General features: G+C 40.6%; 1 long non-coding RNA gene across 1 annotated transcript; it reads right to left on the bottom strand.

Moving 5' to 3' along the window:
• Positions 1 to 723: 723 nt before the first annotated feature.
• On the bottom strand, positions 724 to 18673 carry LOC120516733. The gene is made up of 3 exons (XR_005630901.1): positions 18657 to 18673; positions 16647 to 16648; positions 724 to 1010 (listed from the first exon to the last, which is right to left on the bottom strand). It is a non-coding gene; the product is annotated as an uncharacterized LOC120516733 (long non-coding RNA).
• Positions 18674 to 18929: the final 256 nt, after the last annotated feature.

The following is an 18929-nucleotide window of genomic DNA, read 5'->3' as shown; positions in this document are numbered from 1 at the left end:
TTGTTCCTGCTTTGTGCCCAATGCTTGCTGGGATAGCCTCCTGACCTCTGTGATCCTGCTCAGAATAAGCAGGTTTAGAAAACAGCATGATATAGTTAATGTGTTTAGAGTGTCAGAGACCTACCACGTTTCTGTAGAAGCACTGATTGTAGATACTTTCCAACTTTTGTTTTAGCCTGTACTTTGTAAAATAGGTCATGGTTGGATTTCACAGATTGAATGTCACCCGATATTAGGTCTTGATGCAGCTACCAGATTTAGTTCTACATGCTGTGGCATACCTGAACCCATGCTACAGAAAGAGTGTGGTCTCATCCGTTTCATGGCTCTGGAAGAATGTTGCACTTGAGGGGTTATCATTTCATCATGAAACCTTATGCATTGGGGCCTGGCTGTTGTAAGTTAGTGTAGCTTCATTCCCAGCCAAAATTCACTGTAAGGCACTTTATGTGAAAACTACGAAGAGAATAGACTTGCTGAAGGATGTTTCAAAGACATCCAGGCGGTGTGCTTTTATCGATGAAATTGAACATCGGCATGATTGTCAGATTTACCGATGCATTCAGAGTATTGAAATCCTAGATACATATTTTTGATGGTCCAGTAAGAACTCTTACCACTATCAGCAACCTGATTTTAGAATCTGACCTCATTATCTGTGCATGTTCAGAGTTTATTTATGCATGTAGAAGGCTTACACATGAGAAGATGTTTTATTTTTATTATTCCATTTTAGTGGTTATCTATCTGTAGACACTGAAATATTCTGTTTGTTACTACAATCACTAAACAAGCAGTCTTTGTTTTAAATTGTATGTAAGAATCTTCACCTTTTTTGTACATTTGTTTATTTATTAGGAGAATGTGGTTTAGATGTTTATTCCTGTGTACATTTACTTTAAAATGTCAATTTGAATATTTTGATAGTGTATACATATATATTCTGTAACAAATTCTGTTCTGTTCTTGTTTTTCTCATAATAAAATATATACTGTCCTCCTGCTATGTACTAAATGTTTGTGTTGCATTATTATGTTTCCTGTTGTCCTCACTGTTTTTCACTATACATTGTATTTTTGATCTGAAGTGGGAAATTTAACTGTTTTAGAAGCTCAAGAAATATAGAAGTTGAAGTATTTATATAATGGGTTGTGTGGTAAGAAAGCCAACATGTATTTTTTAAAATGTTGACCCTTTTGTCTCTGCTTTCGTGAGTGAAGAATTTGGTCTTTCTGTGTCTGTTTGCATTCCATAATTGACAGAACCACGAAAGATACTTCTTTGAATTTTCTGATATAGTGCAGTATCATTACTAGATGTTTAATCCTACATTAATAAACTTGATGCTTGTTGAACCATTAAATCTATGAACCATGGAAAGCATCTACAATAGGGGAACGGGGTGTAGGTTTGGGTTTGCAGACATTGCTGCAGGTCTCCATATTATTACAGGAGATAGAACCAGTGGTGTCATTCGATGACTTCATAAAGATGACTCGATTCAAAGTTCATTTATTTAAAATTGATTTCAATTGCTACAGATAACCATTTACCAGGGTCATCTTCAACAGAGAAAAAACAACTCCATGACACTGAACTTAAGAGACAGATTTTCAAAGAGAAAGACAAAACTGAAACTGGCAAATAAAAGAAAAGATTAAACTCAGCAAAAGAAAACAGACATTGGACAGATGTGGACTACAAAAGTGTATTATGGTCAGCATCCTGGAGTGATTAGGGCAGGTGCACTGTGAACGGATAGGAAAAAAAAGAGCAAAGCCCACATGCATAACATAGCTCAGATGGTAGTTACCCATGCAGCACTTGGCAAGTTTCATAAAAAGCTCACTGAATATTCAAAATGTGTGAGTATTAATAATGGTGAGGAGCCGTCTACAAGTCAACTGTAAGAAGCATGCCTCCTGCATTTCGCTGAACTGCACCTACAGTCATTAGCATTCCTCAAAAAAGATCTGGACAATGATGTGCTGCTCTAAAGTCTTCTCTTTGGCCTGGATATGTACAGTATGTGTGTGTGTATATATATACTGCTCAAAAAAATTAAAGGAACACTTTTTAATCAGAGTATAGCATCAAGTCAATGAAACTTCTGGGATATTAATCTGGTCAGTTAAGTAGCAGAGGGGGTTGTTAATCAGTTTCAGCTGCTGTGGTGTTAATGAAGTTAACAACAGATGCACTAGAGGGGCAACAATGAGATGACCCCCAAAACAGGAATGGTTTAACAGGTGGAGGCCACTGACATTTTTCCCTCCTCATCTTTTCTGACTGTTTCTTCACTAGTTTTGCATTTGGCTACAGTCAGTGTCACTACTGGTAGCATGAGGCGATACCTGGACCCTACAGAGGTTGACCAGGTAGTCCAACTTCTCCAGGATGGCACATCAATACGTGTCATTGCCAGAAGGTTTGCTGTGTCTCCCTGCACAGTCTCAAGGGCATGGAGGAGATTCTAGGAGACAAGCAGTTACTCTAGGAGAGCTGGAGAGGGCCATAGAAGGTCCATAACCCATCAGCAGGACTGGTATCTGCTCCTTTGGGCAAGGAGGAACAGGATGAGCATTTCCAGAGCTCTACAAAATGACCTCCAGCAGGCCACTGGTGTGAATGTCTCTGACCAAACAATCAGAAACCGACTTCTTGAGGGTGGTCTGAGGGCCCAACGTCCTCTAGTGGGCCCTGTGCTCACAACCCAGCGCAGTGGAGCTCGATCGGCATTTACCATAGAATACCAGAATTGTCAGGTCCACCAATGGCACCCTGTGTTTTTCACAGATGAGAGCAGGTTCACCCTGAGCACATGTGACAGACGTTGAAGGGTCTGCAGAAGCCATGGAGAATGTTATGCTGTCTGTAACATCATTCGGCATGACCAGTTTGGTGGTGGGTCAGTGATGGTCTGGGGAGGCATATCCATGGAGGGACGCACAGACTTCTACAAGCTAGACAAAGACACCTTGACTGCCATTAGGTATCAGGATGAAATCCTTGGACCCATTGTCAGACCCTACGTGCAGTAGGTCCTGGTTTCCTCCTAATGCACGACAATGCCCGGCCTCATGTGGCAAGAGTATGCAGGCAGTACCTGGAGGATGAAGGAATTGAAACAATTGAATGGCCTTCACGATCCCCTGACTTAAACCCAATAGAACATCTGTGGGACATTATGTTTCGCCCATTAGCGCGCCAGGTTGCTCCTCAGACTGTACAACAGCTCAGGGATGCCCTCATACAGATCTGGGAGGAAATGCCACAAGACACCATCCGTCGTCTCATTAGGAGCATGCCCCGATGTTGTCAAGCATGCATACAAGCTCGTGGGGGCCACACAAGATACTGAAAAGCATTTTGAGCAGCAGAAATTAAGTTTTTGAAAAAATGGACTAGCCTGCCACATCTTCATTTCACTCTGCTTTTAGGGTGTCTACACAATTGAGCCCTCTGTAGGAAGAAAACTTTTAGATAGATAGATAGATAGATAGATACTTTATTAATCCCAAGGGGAAATTCACAATTTTATTTCCATTAAAAGACTTGGCATCCTTTTGTTCCTAAGACATTGCCCTGTTGTTATTTGTATAGATATCCAACTTCATATTGAGATCTGATGTATCTAATGTGTTTCTTTAAAGTGTTCCTTTAAGACACTCCCTACTTACAAGCAATATCAACAAATAAGACCACGGGCAGAAAAAACAACTCAGTAGTGGAAAGGCAGTCATGCAGCACACACAGCTCCAGGGCTCTCAGTGCATATAAAGTGTATAAGGTCAATACGGTAGAAATGAAACGTCGACGACTAAACGAAGATGAAAGAAAAGCGCAGAGAAAAGAGACCCATGGCCACAGAGCGTCTCGCCGGGGACCTTAAACATGAGACTTTGTGCCAGGACCGTCTCACGATGACGTGGAACATGAGATTCTTGCAAGACACGCCCTACTTACAGTCAACATCAACTAAGCCAAGAGGCAGCAAAACATTCAGTCGTCTAAAGGACTTGAGCACACACAGATTCAGGGCTCTCAGCGCATATAAAGCGTATAAGGACAGTACGTTATAAAGGAAATGTTGACATCTAAGAAAAGAAGAAAGCAGCACGGAGAAAAGAGACTCCAAAGCATTGGAGAGAAAAAAGAGCAAAAAAGAATAATCAAGGTGCAAATTCAGAAAATAAGGAAAGTAATTATCAGCCCGGAACAAGTGGAATTGGAAAACAAAGCAAATCCAATCCGGCTCAGAATTAAAAGACAAAGTAGAACTTCATAAAGATGTTTACAAATGTTGGCGCTAAACACATGCAGAGCAGGTTAGAGATTATGAAAGCTGTAAAATTCGAAAGGCTCCAAAAAAAACGTCGCTATACACGTGTGGAGAAAGTTAAAGGATATGAAAGTAGGAAAATTAGAAAATATTAAAAAAAGAAAGTAAAGATCGCAGTAGCGCAAACAAACAAACTGCCTCATTTAACTATGCACCTGTCTTAACTTTGGTTTTGCACAATAATGACTACACTATTGCACCTTAACACTTAATTCTACTTTATTCATATAATTTTACTTATTTATTATGTTCTACTATACTGTTATCCTTCAATCTATGACTTTTTGTTAATCTAACTGATATTCTTGTAACTCTGCAGTTTTTGATAAGCGGATCAGGATGCATTTCACTGTGTGTTGTCCTGTATAACTATGCATGTGACAAATAAAGAATCTTGAGAATTTCAAAAACAGAGTTTACCTCATATGCATTTATTGGTTACTTTGTAAAAGAAATTCTTAACTGCTGATGATGAAGATCATTTTGTTTGTGCTGAAATTCGAAACAGAGAAACCTATGCTGAATTATGGTACAAAGTCATTAAACGCACGTCTCACTGACCTCATTAAAAAGATTCAGCATATTGGGACTCGCAAGATTACAAATATTGTTTTTAGAAAAGTTCAAAGAAAAAAAAATCTTAAAAGTATGTATTTGGAAAACCAAGCACAGGGGTTGGCAAGCGAAGCAAGCAGGGGGCAAAGCCCCCTAGTATGTATGTGTATACAGTGGTGTGAAAAACTATTTGCCCCTTCCTGATTTCTTATTCTTTTGCATGTTTGTCACACAAAATGTTTCTGATCATCAAACCCATTTAACCATTAGTCAAATATAACACAAGTAAACACAAAATGCAGTTTTTAAATGATGGTTTTTATTATTTAGGGAGAAAAAAATCCAAACCTACATGGCCCTGTGTGAAAAAGTAATTGCCCCTGTTAAAAAATCACCTAACTGTGGTGTCTCACACCTGAGTTCAATTTCCCGTAGCCACCCCCAGGCCTGATTACTGCCACACCTGTTTCAATCAAGAAATCACTTAAATAGGAGCTGCCTGACACAGAGAAGTAGACCAAAAGCACCTCAAAAGCTAGACATCATGCCAAGATCCAAAGAAATTCAGGAACAAATGAGAACAGACTTAAGTAATTGAGATCTATCAGTCTGGTAAAGGTTATAAAGCCATTTCTAAAGCTTTGGGACTCCAGCAAACCACAGTAAGAGCCATTATCCACAAATGGCAAAAATATGGAACAGTGGTGAACCTTCCCAGGAGTGGCCAGCCGACCAAAATTAACCCAAGAGCGCAGAGACGACTCATCCGAGAGGTCACAAAAGACCCCAGGACAATGTCTAAAGAACTGCAGGCCTCACTTGCCTCAATTAAGGTCAGTGTTCACGACTCCACCATAAGAAAGAGACTGGGCAAAACGGCCTGCATGGCAGATTTCCAAGGCAAAACCACTGTTAAGCAAAAGAACATTAGGGCTCGTCTCAATTTTGCTAAGAAACATCTCAATGATTGCCAAGACTTTTGGGAAAATACCTTGTGGACTGATGAGACAAAAGTTGAACTTTTGGAAGGCAAATGTCCGTTACATCTGGCGTAAAAGGAACACAGCATTTCAGAAAAAGAACATCATACCAACAGTAAAATATGGTGGTGGTAGTGTGATGGTCTGGGGTTGTTTTGCTGCTTCAGGACCTGGAAGGCTTGCTGTGATAGATGGAACCATGAATTCTACTGTCTACCAAAAAATCCTGAAGGAGAATGTCCGGACATCTGTTCGTCAACTCAAGCTGAAGCGATCTTGGGTGCTGCAACAGGACAATGACCCAAAACACACCAGCAAATCCACCTCTGAATGGCTGAAGAAAAACAAAATGAAGACTTTGGAGTGGCCTAGTCAAAGTCCTGACCTGAATCCAATTGAGATGCTATGGCATGACCTTAAAAAGGCGGTTCATGCTAGAAAACCCTCAAATAAAGCTGAATTACAGCAATTCTGCAAAGATGAGTGGGCCAAAATTCCTCCAGAGCGCTGTAAAAGACTCATTGCAAGTTATCATAAGCGCTTGATTGCAGTTATTGCTGCTAAGGGTGGCCCAACCAGTTATTAGGTTCAGGGGGCAATTACTTTTTCACACAGGGCCATGTAGGTTTGGATTTTTTCTCCTAAATAATAAAAACCATCATTTAAAAACTGCATTTTGTGTTTACTTGTGTTATATTTGACTAATGGTTAAATGTGTTTGATGATCAGAAACATTTTGCGTGAGAAACATGCAAAAGAATAAGAAATCAGGGAGGGGGCAAATAGTTTTTCACACCACTGTATATATATATTGTGATAAGGTTTCTTTTTGAAAAGAATAATACTCCAACAAAGAAAAAGGTTTGGGGATCGTCCCCATATATTGTCGTCCAGACAATCAAAGGAAACACGATTCAAAGTCTTAAAAATAAAACAATGAACAATCTTCCTGAGAAAAATGGCGACTTTATAGAGGGAAGGATTATGGGACAGGAAATGGTTGGCAGTAAGTGACGTTTGAAACAGGAACCGGAAGTGACGTCATCAGGATGGGACGGGGGTGATGTGAATTGATGGAACCGGAAGTGACGTCGTCGCGGCCAATTTGGAATCCGGAATTGGAGGAGTTATTTTTCTTCCAGTTTTCTGTCGGGCAAAAGAGATTCAGGTAAGTACCACGTGACAACCCTCTATCTCGTGATGTTTCACTCACCTTTAGGCTCTTTGACTGCCTCCTAATCGCACATGTGTGACAATATATATATATATATATATATATATATATATATATATATTTAAAAATAAATATAATATATATATATATATATAATCTCTTTTACCATATTTCTCTGGTCTGATTATTTCCACTATGTCACCGAAGGGGTATATACAGGTTCAAGTGTGTCCTGCATTTCTATAAAAAACACAATCTCGGGGAGCAAGCACCCCCTGTTGGAGACACAGGTGACCCTGGTGTTTGGTTTCTGTTTAAGGAAAAAGCCAACTGAGGACCTTTTAACGTGTTTCTTTCTCAAACTACAGACTCTGATGTCCTTTTCCTTTTATGCATTTGTGTCTCTGCTTTCCCGTTCTTTTTCTATCCTCATTTGTTCCAGTTTGCCATCTTCTCTCAAGACAGTAATAGACACCCTTGTATGAAATCTTCAGTTTCTTGGCAGTCTGTCACATTGAATAATTTTCATTTTGAAAAAACAAACAAACAAAAAAATAATAGACTGACGTGTTCCTTCAGACAGTTGCTTCATTTTGGCCATTTCTGAACCCAGAACTGAACTTTAGGAACAGAATAAACTTTTCCTACCGTGCTATTGGTTGTACAAAGGTTTCTCTAATAACCAATTAGCTTGTATACAGAACTCTAAACATAAGCTAAGGGGCTTGTCTTTAGGACACTAAAGGAATGACTGGTGGAAATGGGGCTTTGCAGTCGTGTGTGAATAATAAATTAAAAATCGGTCACTTCAAGCACTTACAGACAGTAATAACTCTAGTAATTTCTTCCCCGTATTTTTAAATGAATTTAAGGATATTGTGATGAAATCCATTTCTGTCAAAATCATGAACATTTCGGGATGCGTTCAAACGTTTGACTGGTAGTGTATTTTAATCATATGCCTGTGCTTGAATGTCGGCGTCACTTGAATGCAATGAAGAGCCTACTATAATGTTTTGTAACCTTTAATTTTTTAAAAATCATTTAATTATATTTTGGTTGTATTTTTCAAATACTGTGCAATTTGTAAAAGGAGCAGGAACATCAAATCCAAAATATTAGTGGTGTAAAAGTTCTGCTTTAGTGCTGCTGCCTCATACCTCTAGAGAAGTGGGTCTGAATTGCAGTCACTGTGCATCTTTCTCATTATCCCCCTTTTGCTAGGTGACTTCGTGGAGGTGATCTTCTCAAAATGAGGAACCAAACGACTGCTTATGAAGACACACTGAAGCGATGGAAGGCTGGTAAGTTGTCTGAAGATCTGTAGCATATGATAAGGGAAGCTGAAGTCATGCTGTTCATGTAACAGTGAGTTGTGCGAGGACTTGCCAGGAGGTCCATACTTTTCTAGCTAGACGTTAGGATGGAGGCAGCACACAATTCCTCACCCAGCTCTTAAAGGGCCATGGGGTACAGGAACACCAGAGGAAAGTACTGGGGGTGCTGGCTGAGTAAAGCAACAGACCACTGAATGACTATAGCCAAGGTCAAATCCAAAAATGAGAAGCACACACTCCAAAGCCCAATGAATCCGAATCAAAAAGCATGTGAGGTTCTTCAGCACTGAAAGTATGTTTTAGAAAAACCAAAGCAGGCAAAGGTTTTGTGTGACCTGTCCAGAAACTTGGATATGGAGGAGCGAGTGCCACCATATTGTACAGTGCATAGCTGGTGTAGTGACACCATACATTGAGGTCCGGGAGTCTGCACATCCGGCAGCAGATGACACAAAATGGTGGTGCCTACACCTGAAAAATTAAAAATAAAATGCCATCAAATATAATAAACAAAATGTTAAAACTAATGAACTTGTATCAAAGTAAAGAGCCATAAGTGAGCTATGAGGCGACTTGCGGAAAGGGCTTGGGTGGTAATTGCAAGGCTGACAAGCCCCCAAACCTTTTAGATCAGGATTCCAACTAGTGAGAGCGCAGGTTTAGTTTGTTGAACTTTTCTCTTTGTGTTAAAAACAAAATGTGCTGCTGTTCTAGATGTCGCAACACCATTTTGAAAAAAAAATCCATTCATTTTTATGAAAAGAAGCAAAGATCCCACTATTTTGTGTACTTAGAATCTCTTGAGACTTTACAGCTTGTATATTTTTGCAGACGCCACCCGTATATGTTTTATACAAAGCTGATTTAAGTGCTGTGCTCGGCCATTACCCGGCTGAGACGCCAACTGGATGGAAGGACTGAGGGAGAGCGCATCTGCGGGGCACTACCACCTCAGGGAAGCTAGAAGGAAGCCCTCCTTGGCGGCTGTGGCACCACAGATACCCGCAGGGCACATTGGGACTTGGAGTTTGGTGCAGTTCTGTGGGGGGCCGCCAGGGAGAACTTGCCTCCGCTTAGTTAGCGATACCTGTTTTTTCAGCAGACATTATCATCTAGAGATTGTTTAAAAGTAACGTTTGATGTTTTTGAGAGAGAGATCAGAGCTACGTGTGTTTTGGACATTAGAACATTAGAACACTCTAGACAAGAACAGGCCATTCAGCCCAACAAATCTCGCCAGTCCTATCCACTTATTTCTTCTAAAAATACATTGAGTTGAGTTTTGAAAGTCCCTAACGTCTTACTGTGTACCACACTATTTGGTCGCTTATTCCAAGTGTCTATCGTTCTTTGTGTATAGAAAAAATTCCTAATATTTGTGTAAAATTTACCCTTAACAAGTTTCCAACTGTGTCCCCGTGTTCTTGATGAACTCATTTTAAAATGCAAGTCTCGATCCACTGTACTAATTCCCTTCATAATTTTAAACACGTGAGAGCGTAGGTTTAGTTTGTTGAACTTTTCTCTTTGTGTTAAAAACAAAATGTGCTGCTGTTCTAGATGTCACAACACCTTAAGGGGGTGTCCACCATTTATTTTTGAAAAAAAAAAAACTCCATTCATTTTTATGTAAAGAAGCCAAGATCCCACTATTTTGTGTACTTAGAATCTCTTGAGACTTTACAGCTTGTATATTTTTGCAGACGCCACCCGTATATGTTTTATGCAAAGCTGATTTAAGTGCTGTGATGATGGCCTCGGCCATTACCCGGCTGAGACGCCAACTGGATGGAAGGACTGAGGGAGAGCGCATCTGCAGGGCACTACCACCTCAGGGAAGCTAGAAGGAAGCCCTCCTTGGCGGCTGTGGCACCACAGATACCCGCAGGGCACATTGGGACTTGGAGTTTGGTGCAGTTCTGTGGGGGGCCGCCAGGGAGAACTGCAGTGTCCTACAATCGACTTCCACCAGGTAATACTGATGAACCAACTGGAGCACTCCTAGGAGTAGAATAAAAGGAGCCGCCTCACTCCATTCGAGGAGCCACAGTCGGGAGGAAGTGGATGAAGCTTGCCAGGAGAGGAGGCGAATGAAAGAAAGAAAGAAACTCTGCTTTTGTCTTGTGGAAGTTGTGCTCTTGTGAGGAGCCTAGAAAGTGCATCCCCACCTATAAATATTTTTATAAATATAAAGGTGTGCTGAGTGTCAATTAGTGTCCGTCCTGTCTGTGTCACACCCCGGTGGTCCACAGCGCCTATATTTAATATTAGAGAAATTGGATTTGACGGGTTCATAAAGGTAATAATAAAACAGAGTCAGGAACTTGAATGTTAGTTTTTTTAATATGTTGCTTATCCTATGTGTTTTATAGTAACAACCAAACAAAACTTTTATTCTCTTGTTTTAATGGAGAACGAAGTTAATAAAGAATACAAGCCAATGGTGACCAATGCTATATAACAGCAAGCAATATGAGAAACGAATCTCATGGTACCTGTGTCACGTAATCTCATGTCAGCTATCTGGTTATGTACCCACAATGTGCAAAACACGTACATTTTTTGCAAACTCAAATTGTTAAATAGGTACATCTGGGAAGGACAAAACTGTTAACCAATGTAAGTGGGATTTATCACAGATCTTTGGACTGAGTATCCTGTTTATGATGTGTGCTGACTTTTCTGAAGTGTTTTTTTTAATAATATTTTAGCTAAAAATGCACAAATTGTGGATGATGTGAGAGGACAGCTGGATAACGACATGTGGATTATGCAATGTGAGTAACTAGAGGTTCATTTTTCACTTTGCTTACCATAGTAAAGCATTGGTCACAATTGGCTTATATTCTTTATTTTCTTTGTTCTCCATGAAAACATGACATTAAAAAATTGTATAAGGCATCACTACAAGACATGGAGTAAGTAACACATGATAAAAAATCATTTTTGGGTGAAGTAATCTTTTAAAACTATGGCAAAATACAAATATTTTAAAATTTCTTATGAATCTAAATCTCTCGCTACTGCTGTTTTGTAAATGCAGGCTAAGAGGAAAAAAAAAAAAAGGTTGAGGGGTCAGCTAGAGAGAAAATCACCGCAGCCACAGTGGACCCCTGGACTGAGTCTGGACATTTCACCCCAGGTAAAAGTAAAATGTATTAAATATACTTTAATATCAGACAGTATATTTCTGAAACATTGTTTTTGTGCGCTAAAAATAAGTACAACTAAAACATAAATATATACATTTGTACCTCAGTAGTATTTCAGTGTTCAAAATCTAATACACTAATTTGCACTAATGCTTACATTGATATTAAGTGTACTCAGACAAAGTATACTAGCTGTGAAATGGATAGAAATGTGTTATTAGTGCGTTACTGTACTATGTATGCTTTAAAGTTCAAGTTTGGTGTACTTTCATACACAAGTATCAACTTCATTTTAGTGGATTGTCAAGAAAATGCTGTAGAAGTGCACTCGTTACAAATATATTTTTACCTGAGTAGGTCTTTAGTTTACTTACAGTACTAACACTTACGTGGATATTTAGCACATTCTGATATGCCCCAAAAATAAACAGAAGTGTATCGTTAGAGTTACTTAATATTGCGCTTTAAAAGCTTTACTTTGAAGTTCAGTTTTAGTGGATTTTTCAAACAGTCAGTTAGCCTTTTTCATCCTTAGCAGATAACCTTTGATTTTTTTTTTTTTTGTGACAATGTTTGTCACCATCTGCTTGAATGCATGAAATGTAATTTACTGTAAATCCCAATGAAGTGTTATGGCAGTATAACTGTCCGCTTTGTTAATTGGCCCTTATAAACTGCAAAGCACTTTGCTCTACTTACTTACACTTATTTGCAGTGACCCTGGGAAAAAAAAAAGTACACTGACGTACACTTAATTTAAGTACACTAAATGTTCTTCTATAATATACCAAAAGTGTGCTTTTATTGAGTTGTAAATACATCTCTCTCTCTCTCTCTCTCTATATATATATATATATATATATATATATATATATATATATATATATATATATATATATATATATATATATATATATATATTATAAACAAGGCGCTTTATAGCGCCCGACCCGGCACAGAATACGCAGAGGCACGTGTTCACACTCAAGGTCGTTTATTTTTCCTCTTCAGCCGTGGGCACACATCTTCCCGTGTCCCACCGGCCCAACACAGTCCAAAGCACAAACACACAAAGAAACCAACACAAACCCACACTTTCCTGCTCCACCACTCCTCCCAGGCAACCTCGTCCTCTTCCTCCCGATTCTGGCTTCGATTGCTGGGAGGCAGGCCCTTTATACCCCACCCGGAAGTGATCCAGGTGCCTGACCAGCTGGTCTTAATTGCACCTCCGGGTGGGGCTGATAAACCGTCCAGTGTGGTGGCTGGCTCTCTGCAGCACCCCCTAGCGGCCACCCCATCTCCCAACCGGGCTGCTGTGGTGGACTCCATGTCCCATGGAGCCACAGGGGCGATTGAGGAGGAATCAATTGCCAGGGAGAGTGCCCCCAAGCGCCCCGGGGGAGGTATTGCAAAGTCCATGATGGCTCCCCCGGGACGTATGCATCAGAGGCGTCCCGGCCGGGCATGGGACCCGGCTCTCCATCACATATATATATATATATATATATATATATATATATATATACACATATATACATATACATATATAAAATCTGTCTGTGTGTCTGTCTGCATGAGAGAACAATTTAACGGATTTAGATCGGGTTTTATTTTCTGTCATTTGCTTGAACATTCCGGTTGATATTGTGATTTCTGTCATGCTAAGTATTATAGTTCAGTTGTAGCACCAATTTATTTGTGTGAATCTGAGAGAAGGGAGAGGGAGGCAGGACCACAGGAGTAGGGAGCCAGGCAAGGCCCTCCTCATTCACACGTCAGCCTCTGTTCGAGTCGCTCTACCTCGTGTTGGAGTGCACCTTGCCTCTGCTTAGTTAGCGATACCTGTTTTTTCAGCAGACATTATCATCTAGAGATTGTTTAAAAGTAACGTTTGATGTTTTCGAGAGAGAGATCAGAGCTACGTGTGTTTTGGACATTAGAACATTAGAACACTCTAGACAAGAACAGGCCATTCAGCCCAACAAATCTCGCCAGTCCTATCCACTTATTTCTTCTAAAAATACATTGAGTCGAGTTTTAAGGGTCCCTAACGTCTTACTGTGTACCACACTATTTGGTCGCTTATTCCAAGTGTCTATCGTTCTTTGTGTATAGAAAAAATTCCTAATATTTGTGTAAAATTTACCCTTAACAAGTTTCCAACTGTGTCCCCGTGTTCTTGATGAACTCATTTTAAAATGCAAGTCTCGATCCACTGTACTAATTCCCTTCATAATTTTAAACACTTCACTCATGTCACCTCTTAATCTTCTTTTGCTTAAACTGTAAAGGCTCAGCTCTTTTAATCTTTCCTCCTAACTCATCCTTTGTAGCCCTGGAATCAGCCTAGTCGCTCTTCTCTGGACCTTTTCTTGTGCTGCTATGTCCTTTTTGTAGCCTGGAGACCAAAACTGCACACAGGACTCCAGATGAGGCCTCACCAGTGTGTTATAAAGCTTGAGCAGAACCTCCTGTGACTTGTACTCCACACATCAAGGCGCTATATAACCTGACATTCTGTTTGCCTTCTTAATGGCTTCTGAACACTGTCGGGAAGTCGATAGCTTAGAGTCCACTATGACTCCTAAATCCTTCTCATATGGTGTACTCTCGATTTTCTGACCACCCAATGTGTATTCAAATGTCTCATTTTTACTTCCTATGTGTAATACTTTACATTTACTGACATTAAATTTCATCTGCCACAAATCTGCCCAAGCCTGTATGCTATCCAAGTCCTTCTGTGATGATATAACGGATTCCAAATTATCTGCTAATCCACCTATCTTGGTATCATCTGCAAACTTAACCAGCTTGTTACTTATATTCCTATCTAAATCATTTATATATATTAAAAATAGCAGCGGCCCCAGCACTGACCCCTGACGGTCACCACTCTTAACATTGGCCAGTTCTGATGAGGTTCCTCACACCATCACCCTCTGCTTCCTGTGTCTGAGCCAATTCTGCACCCATCTAAAAACATCACCCTGAACTCCCACTTCTTTTAACTTGATGCCCAACCTCACATGTGGGACCTTATCAAATGCTTTCTGAAAGTCCAGATAAATAATATCATAAGCTCCACTTTGATCGTATCCTTTTGTTGCCTCCTCATAGAATTCCAGCATGTTAGTAAAACACAACCTCCCTCTTCTGAATCTATGCTGACTGTTCCTAATAACTCCTGTCCATGCCAGATGTCGCTCAATCTTATCCTTAATAATTCCTTCCATTAATTTTCCTGTGATGCCCATTAAGCTTACTGGCCTATAGTTGCTTGGATCTGCCCTGTCACCCTTTTTATAATACGGGATGATATTTGCCATTTTGCAGTCCTTCTGAATCTCTCCAGTGAACAGTGACTTACTAAAAATGTGTGTCAAGGGTTTATATTTGTACTCACTAGCCTCCTTAAGAACTCGAGGGTAAATATTATCTGGTCCTGGTGTTTATGGAGGGTGTTTTAGAGGGTGGCTGCTGATTGCCAGAGATATCACGGCCATGTGCTTTTCTCCCCATGCTCTCCCGTCAGAGCTGAACACGATCAGATACAGTGCCAACGTTTGACATTGGAGTGTACCTACCTTCCGCTTGGCCAGAGATAGCATGCCAACTTTTTACATTTTTGGCAAAGAGATCATAGCTACATTCTCGCCCCGATGGCAAAACCCAAAATATTGCATATCAAGAGGCCCTTGGATACGAAAGCTATCAATATAAATTCTTCTCAATACATATCATTAGTTTTTTTTTGTTTTAATTGATTTTTTTTAAGTTTGTCCTAGCAGGGAGCCGCAGGGGAGAACTAGTTTGAAATATATTACTAAATATATTAGAAATATGCTTTCAATGTATTAGCCTTGCATTTTCATTGAAATATAAATCTTTCTCCTATGTAAGTGTATTAACAAGTATCTGAAAGAAGGATTCAAATATCCTCCAAGTGGAAACAAAGTACAATTATGAAAGTATGGAAATAGTAAAAGTGTACTTAAGCATATTTAACCACATCTTAATGGTGTCCCAAAATAACACTTCAAGTACATTTAGTTGTTTTAAAGTAAATATTTAGTTACACTAATGATATATCATTAACACACTGAGTACAAAATAGGTGCTTAAAAAAGCACACTTTTGGTACAATATGGTAGTATACTAACTGCACTTTAATTAAGTGTATTTTAGTGCACATTTTCTAACCTGACTGTGTTTGGTGTGAAGTCTTCCTGCAGAGCTTGGAGAATTCCGCAGATGTACTCCAGATGGCAGACTGTGACTAGAAGTATCAAACGGCAGGCCGTCACAAGAGTGTCTGTAGCTTTACATTAGGACGCCAAGTCTGGGTGAGTGGCTCCTTCTGTACACTTTTACCTTTCCTAATGTAAAGGCAGAGTGCAGCGTCATTGCTTGTTAATAACACATAAAGGAAGAGAAGAGCAGAAAGAGGTGCTGTAACTCGGTGTGGTGCAGCAGGTCGTCTGTTTCCAGATCAGCACACACCAGTGGTCATCTGCTTCTTGTCACTCTGACTTTAGCTGGACTGTTGCCTTTTGTAGTCTAAGCTTAATTCTGTCAAAATAGCCAGGGCCTATCCTAACAAGATGAAAAAAGAGATTCGATTAGAGTAGGTCTCTATTCTCGCATAAACGTCAAACGCGTAGTGACATTCTTGTACCACATATGCAGAGAGGATGGGTGTGGGCAGTGAAGTAAATATAGGCAATAAGATGATTTGAATTAAATAAGTGCAATAAATACAAGTAGGAGACGAATGGCTTAAAGTTTTCTCAATTCATTTTCTGACCAGCTTAATCCAGATCAGGATCACGGGTTTTGGGACTGGAGCCTATCCCAGCTAGCATAGTGCACAAAGCAGGTAGAAACCCTTGGACAAGGGTGCTAGTCCATCACAGGGTGAACACAAACATAAACCAAATGCACACTAGGGCCAATTCTACAGTAGCCAATTACCTAACCAGCATGTCTTGGGAGGAGAATGGGAGGAAACCTTAGGACAACCACGCAGAGGGGAGAACATGAAAACTCCACACAGGGAAGGCCGGAAATGTGAACCCTAGTTTGCGAGGCAGAAATGCTACAACTGCGCCACCGTGACACCCATGGCCTAATTTACATAGTGCAAAATGAAACTGTACAAACATATATAGATTGTGAATGACTGTGCTGTTGCACAGTTTTTAGAAAACTGGGAACAAAATTTGTTTTGTTCATTTTCTCTTGTAAGAGGAGAATGGACATCCTGGCTGGGAAGGAGAAAGATTTATTACCTGGACAGGAGGCCAAAGAACAACGAAGGATGGATTGGCCAGGAGGATGAAAAGATAACTTTGTGCCAAGCCAGAATAAAATAATGGACCAATGGAAGCAGGAACTTGGGAGCAGTTCCATACCCAATATGGCAGGTGGCAGTGGTCCTGGCATGGCAGCCCAGTTGGGACGCACGCGGGGTGCTTGGAAGTTGGAGTCCAGAAGTGCATCTCTGTCAAGGTCCCTGGGTGTCAATAGAGGGTGCTGTCAGGAATGGACCTGCTTGCTCTCTTTATGGCGGCCCAGAAGTGCTTCCTGGAAGACATGGCGTGACACCGGAAGCATTCCTGGGTCTGGCAAAAACAGAAGCCCACTTCCTCACATTGATAAGTCAGAGTCAGGAGGTAGCAGGCAACTCTCAACAGAGGTAGAGAAGGAGGAATAATTGTCCATTCATTATCCAACCTGCTAAATCCTAACTACAGGGTCACGAGATCTGCTGGAGCCAATCCCAGCCAACACAGGGCGCAAAGCAGGAACAAACACCGGGCACGGCGCCAGCCCACCACAGGGCACGCACACACACACCAAGCACACAGTAGGGACAATTTAGGATCACCAATGCACCTAACCTGCATGTCTTTGGACTGTGTGAGGAAACCGGAGCACCCGAAGGAAACCCACACAGAGAGAACAGGCAAATTCCACGTAGGGAGGACCTGGGAAGTGAACCCAGGTCTCCTTACTGTGATGCAGCATTGCTACTGCAGCACCACCATATATATATATATATATATATATATATATATATATATATATATATATTGTGGAGCCGACCCGGACACAGACAGGCGGACATGTTGTTTTTCACCACCACACGTATTTATTATATACACTATATACAATATGAGTGTCACTCAGACACAATCACGAACCCCAACACACAGTCCTGGCCACACAAATGCCTTTTCTTCGGGCCGCCTCCACACTCCTCACGTGCCTTGTCCTTCTTCCACCCGACTCCAGCCCTGAATGAAGGGAGACGGCCCCTTTTATATCCTCCCGGATGAGCTCCAGGTGATTCCCGACACTCCTTCGTTGGCCATGCCCCAGCGTGGCGGAAGTGCCGGCTGTTCTCCTGGCAGCTCTCCGGGTGTCCTCTTAAATTTTCCCCCCAGCACTTCCTGGTGTGGCGGAAGTGCTGAGGTCACAAGTCCCCAAGGTATTGGGGCGCCTCCTGGTGGTGACCACGGGCCCCTACAGGGTGGGGCTTCCATGCCCTGAACCCGTGGCCCCCAAAACAACCAGGAAGGCGGCCCCCACGTGATCCCAGATGGGCGCACGCCCACTTCCGGTCCTTCAAGGCATCCCAGCCAGGTTGTCGCCCCTGGCATCCTCGACAATATATATATATGTATATATATATATATATATATATATATATATATATATATATATATACATACATACTGTACATATCCAGGCCAAAGAGAAGACTTTAGAGCAGCACATCATTGTCCAGATCTTTTTTGAGGAATTCTAATGACTGTAGGTGCGGTTCAGCGAAATGCAGGAGGCATGTTTCTTACAGATGGCTTGTAGACGGTGAAAAACAGTGAAGATAACTAAAAACATAATAATGCAACACAAACATTTAGTACATAGCAGGAGGACAGTATATATTTTATTATGAGAAAAACAAGAACAGAACAGAATTTGTTACAGTACAGAATATATATATGTATACATTGTCACTATCAAAATATTCAAATTGACATTTAAAAGTAAATGTACACAGGAATAAGCATCTAAACCACATTCTCCTAATAAATAAACTGTACAAAAAAGGTGAAGATTCAAACAGAATATTTCAGTGTCTACAAATAGATAACCACTAAAATGGAATAATAAAAATAAAACATCTTCTCACGTGTAAGCCTTCTACATGCATAAATAAACTCTGAACATGCACAGATAATGAGGTCAGATTCTAAAATCAGGTTACTGATAGTGGTAAGAGTTCTTACTGGACCATCAAAAATATTTATCTAGGATTTCAATACTCGTAATGTATTGGTAAATCTGACCATCATGCCGATGTTCAATTTAATGCC

This window comes from Polypterus senegalus, chromosome 16, assembly GCF_016835505.1.
Source record: "Polypterus senegalus isolate Bchr_013 chromosome 16, ASM1683550v1, whole genome shotgun sequence".
Taxonomy (NCBI): domain Eukaryota; kingdom Metazoa; phylum Chordata; class Cladistia; order Polypteriformes; family Polypteridae; genus Polypterus; species Polypterus senegalus.
The sequence above is the reverse complement of the archived record's forward strand: the minus strand, read 5'-3'. Positions and strand labels throughout refer to the sequence as shown.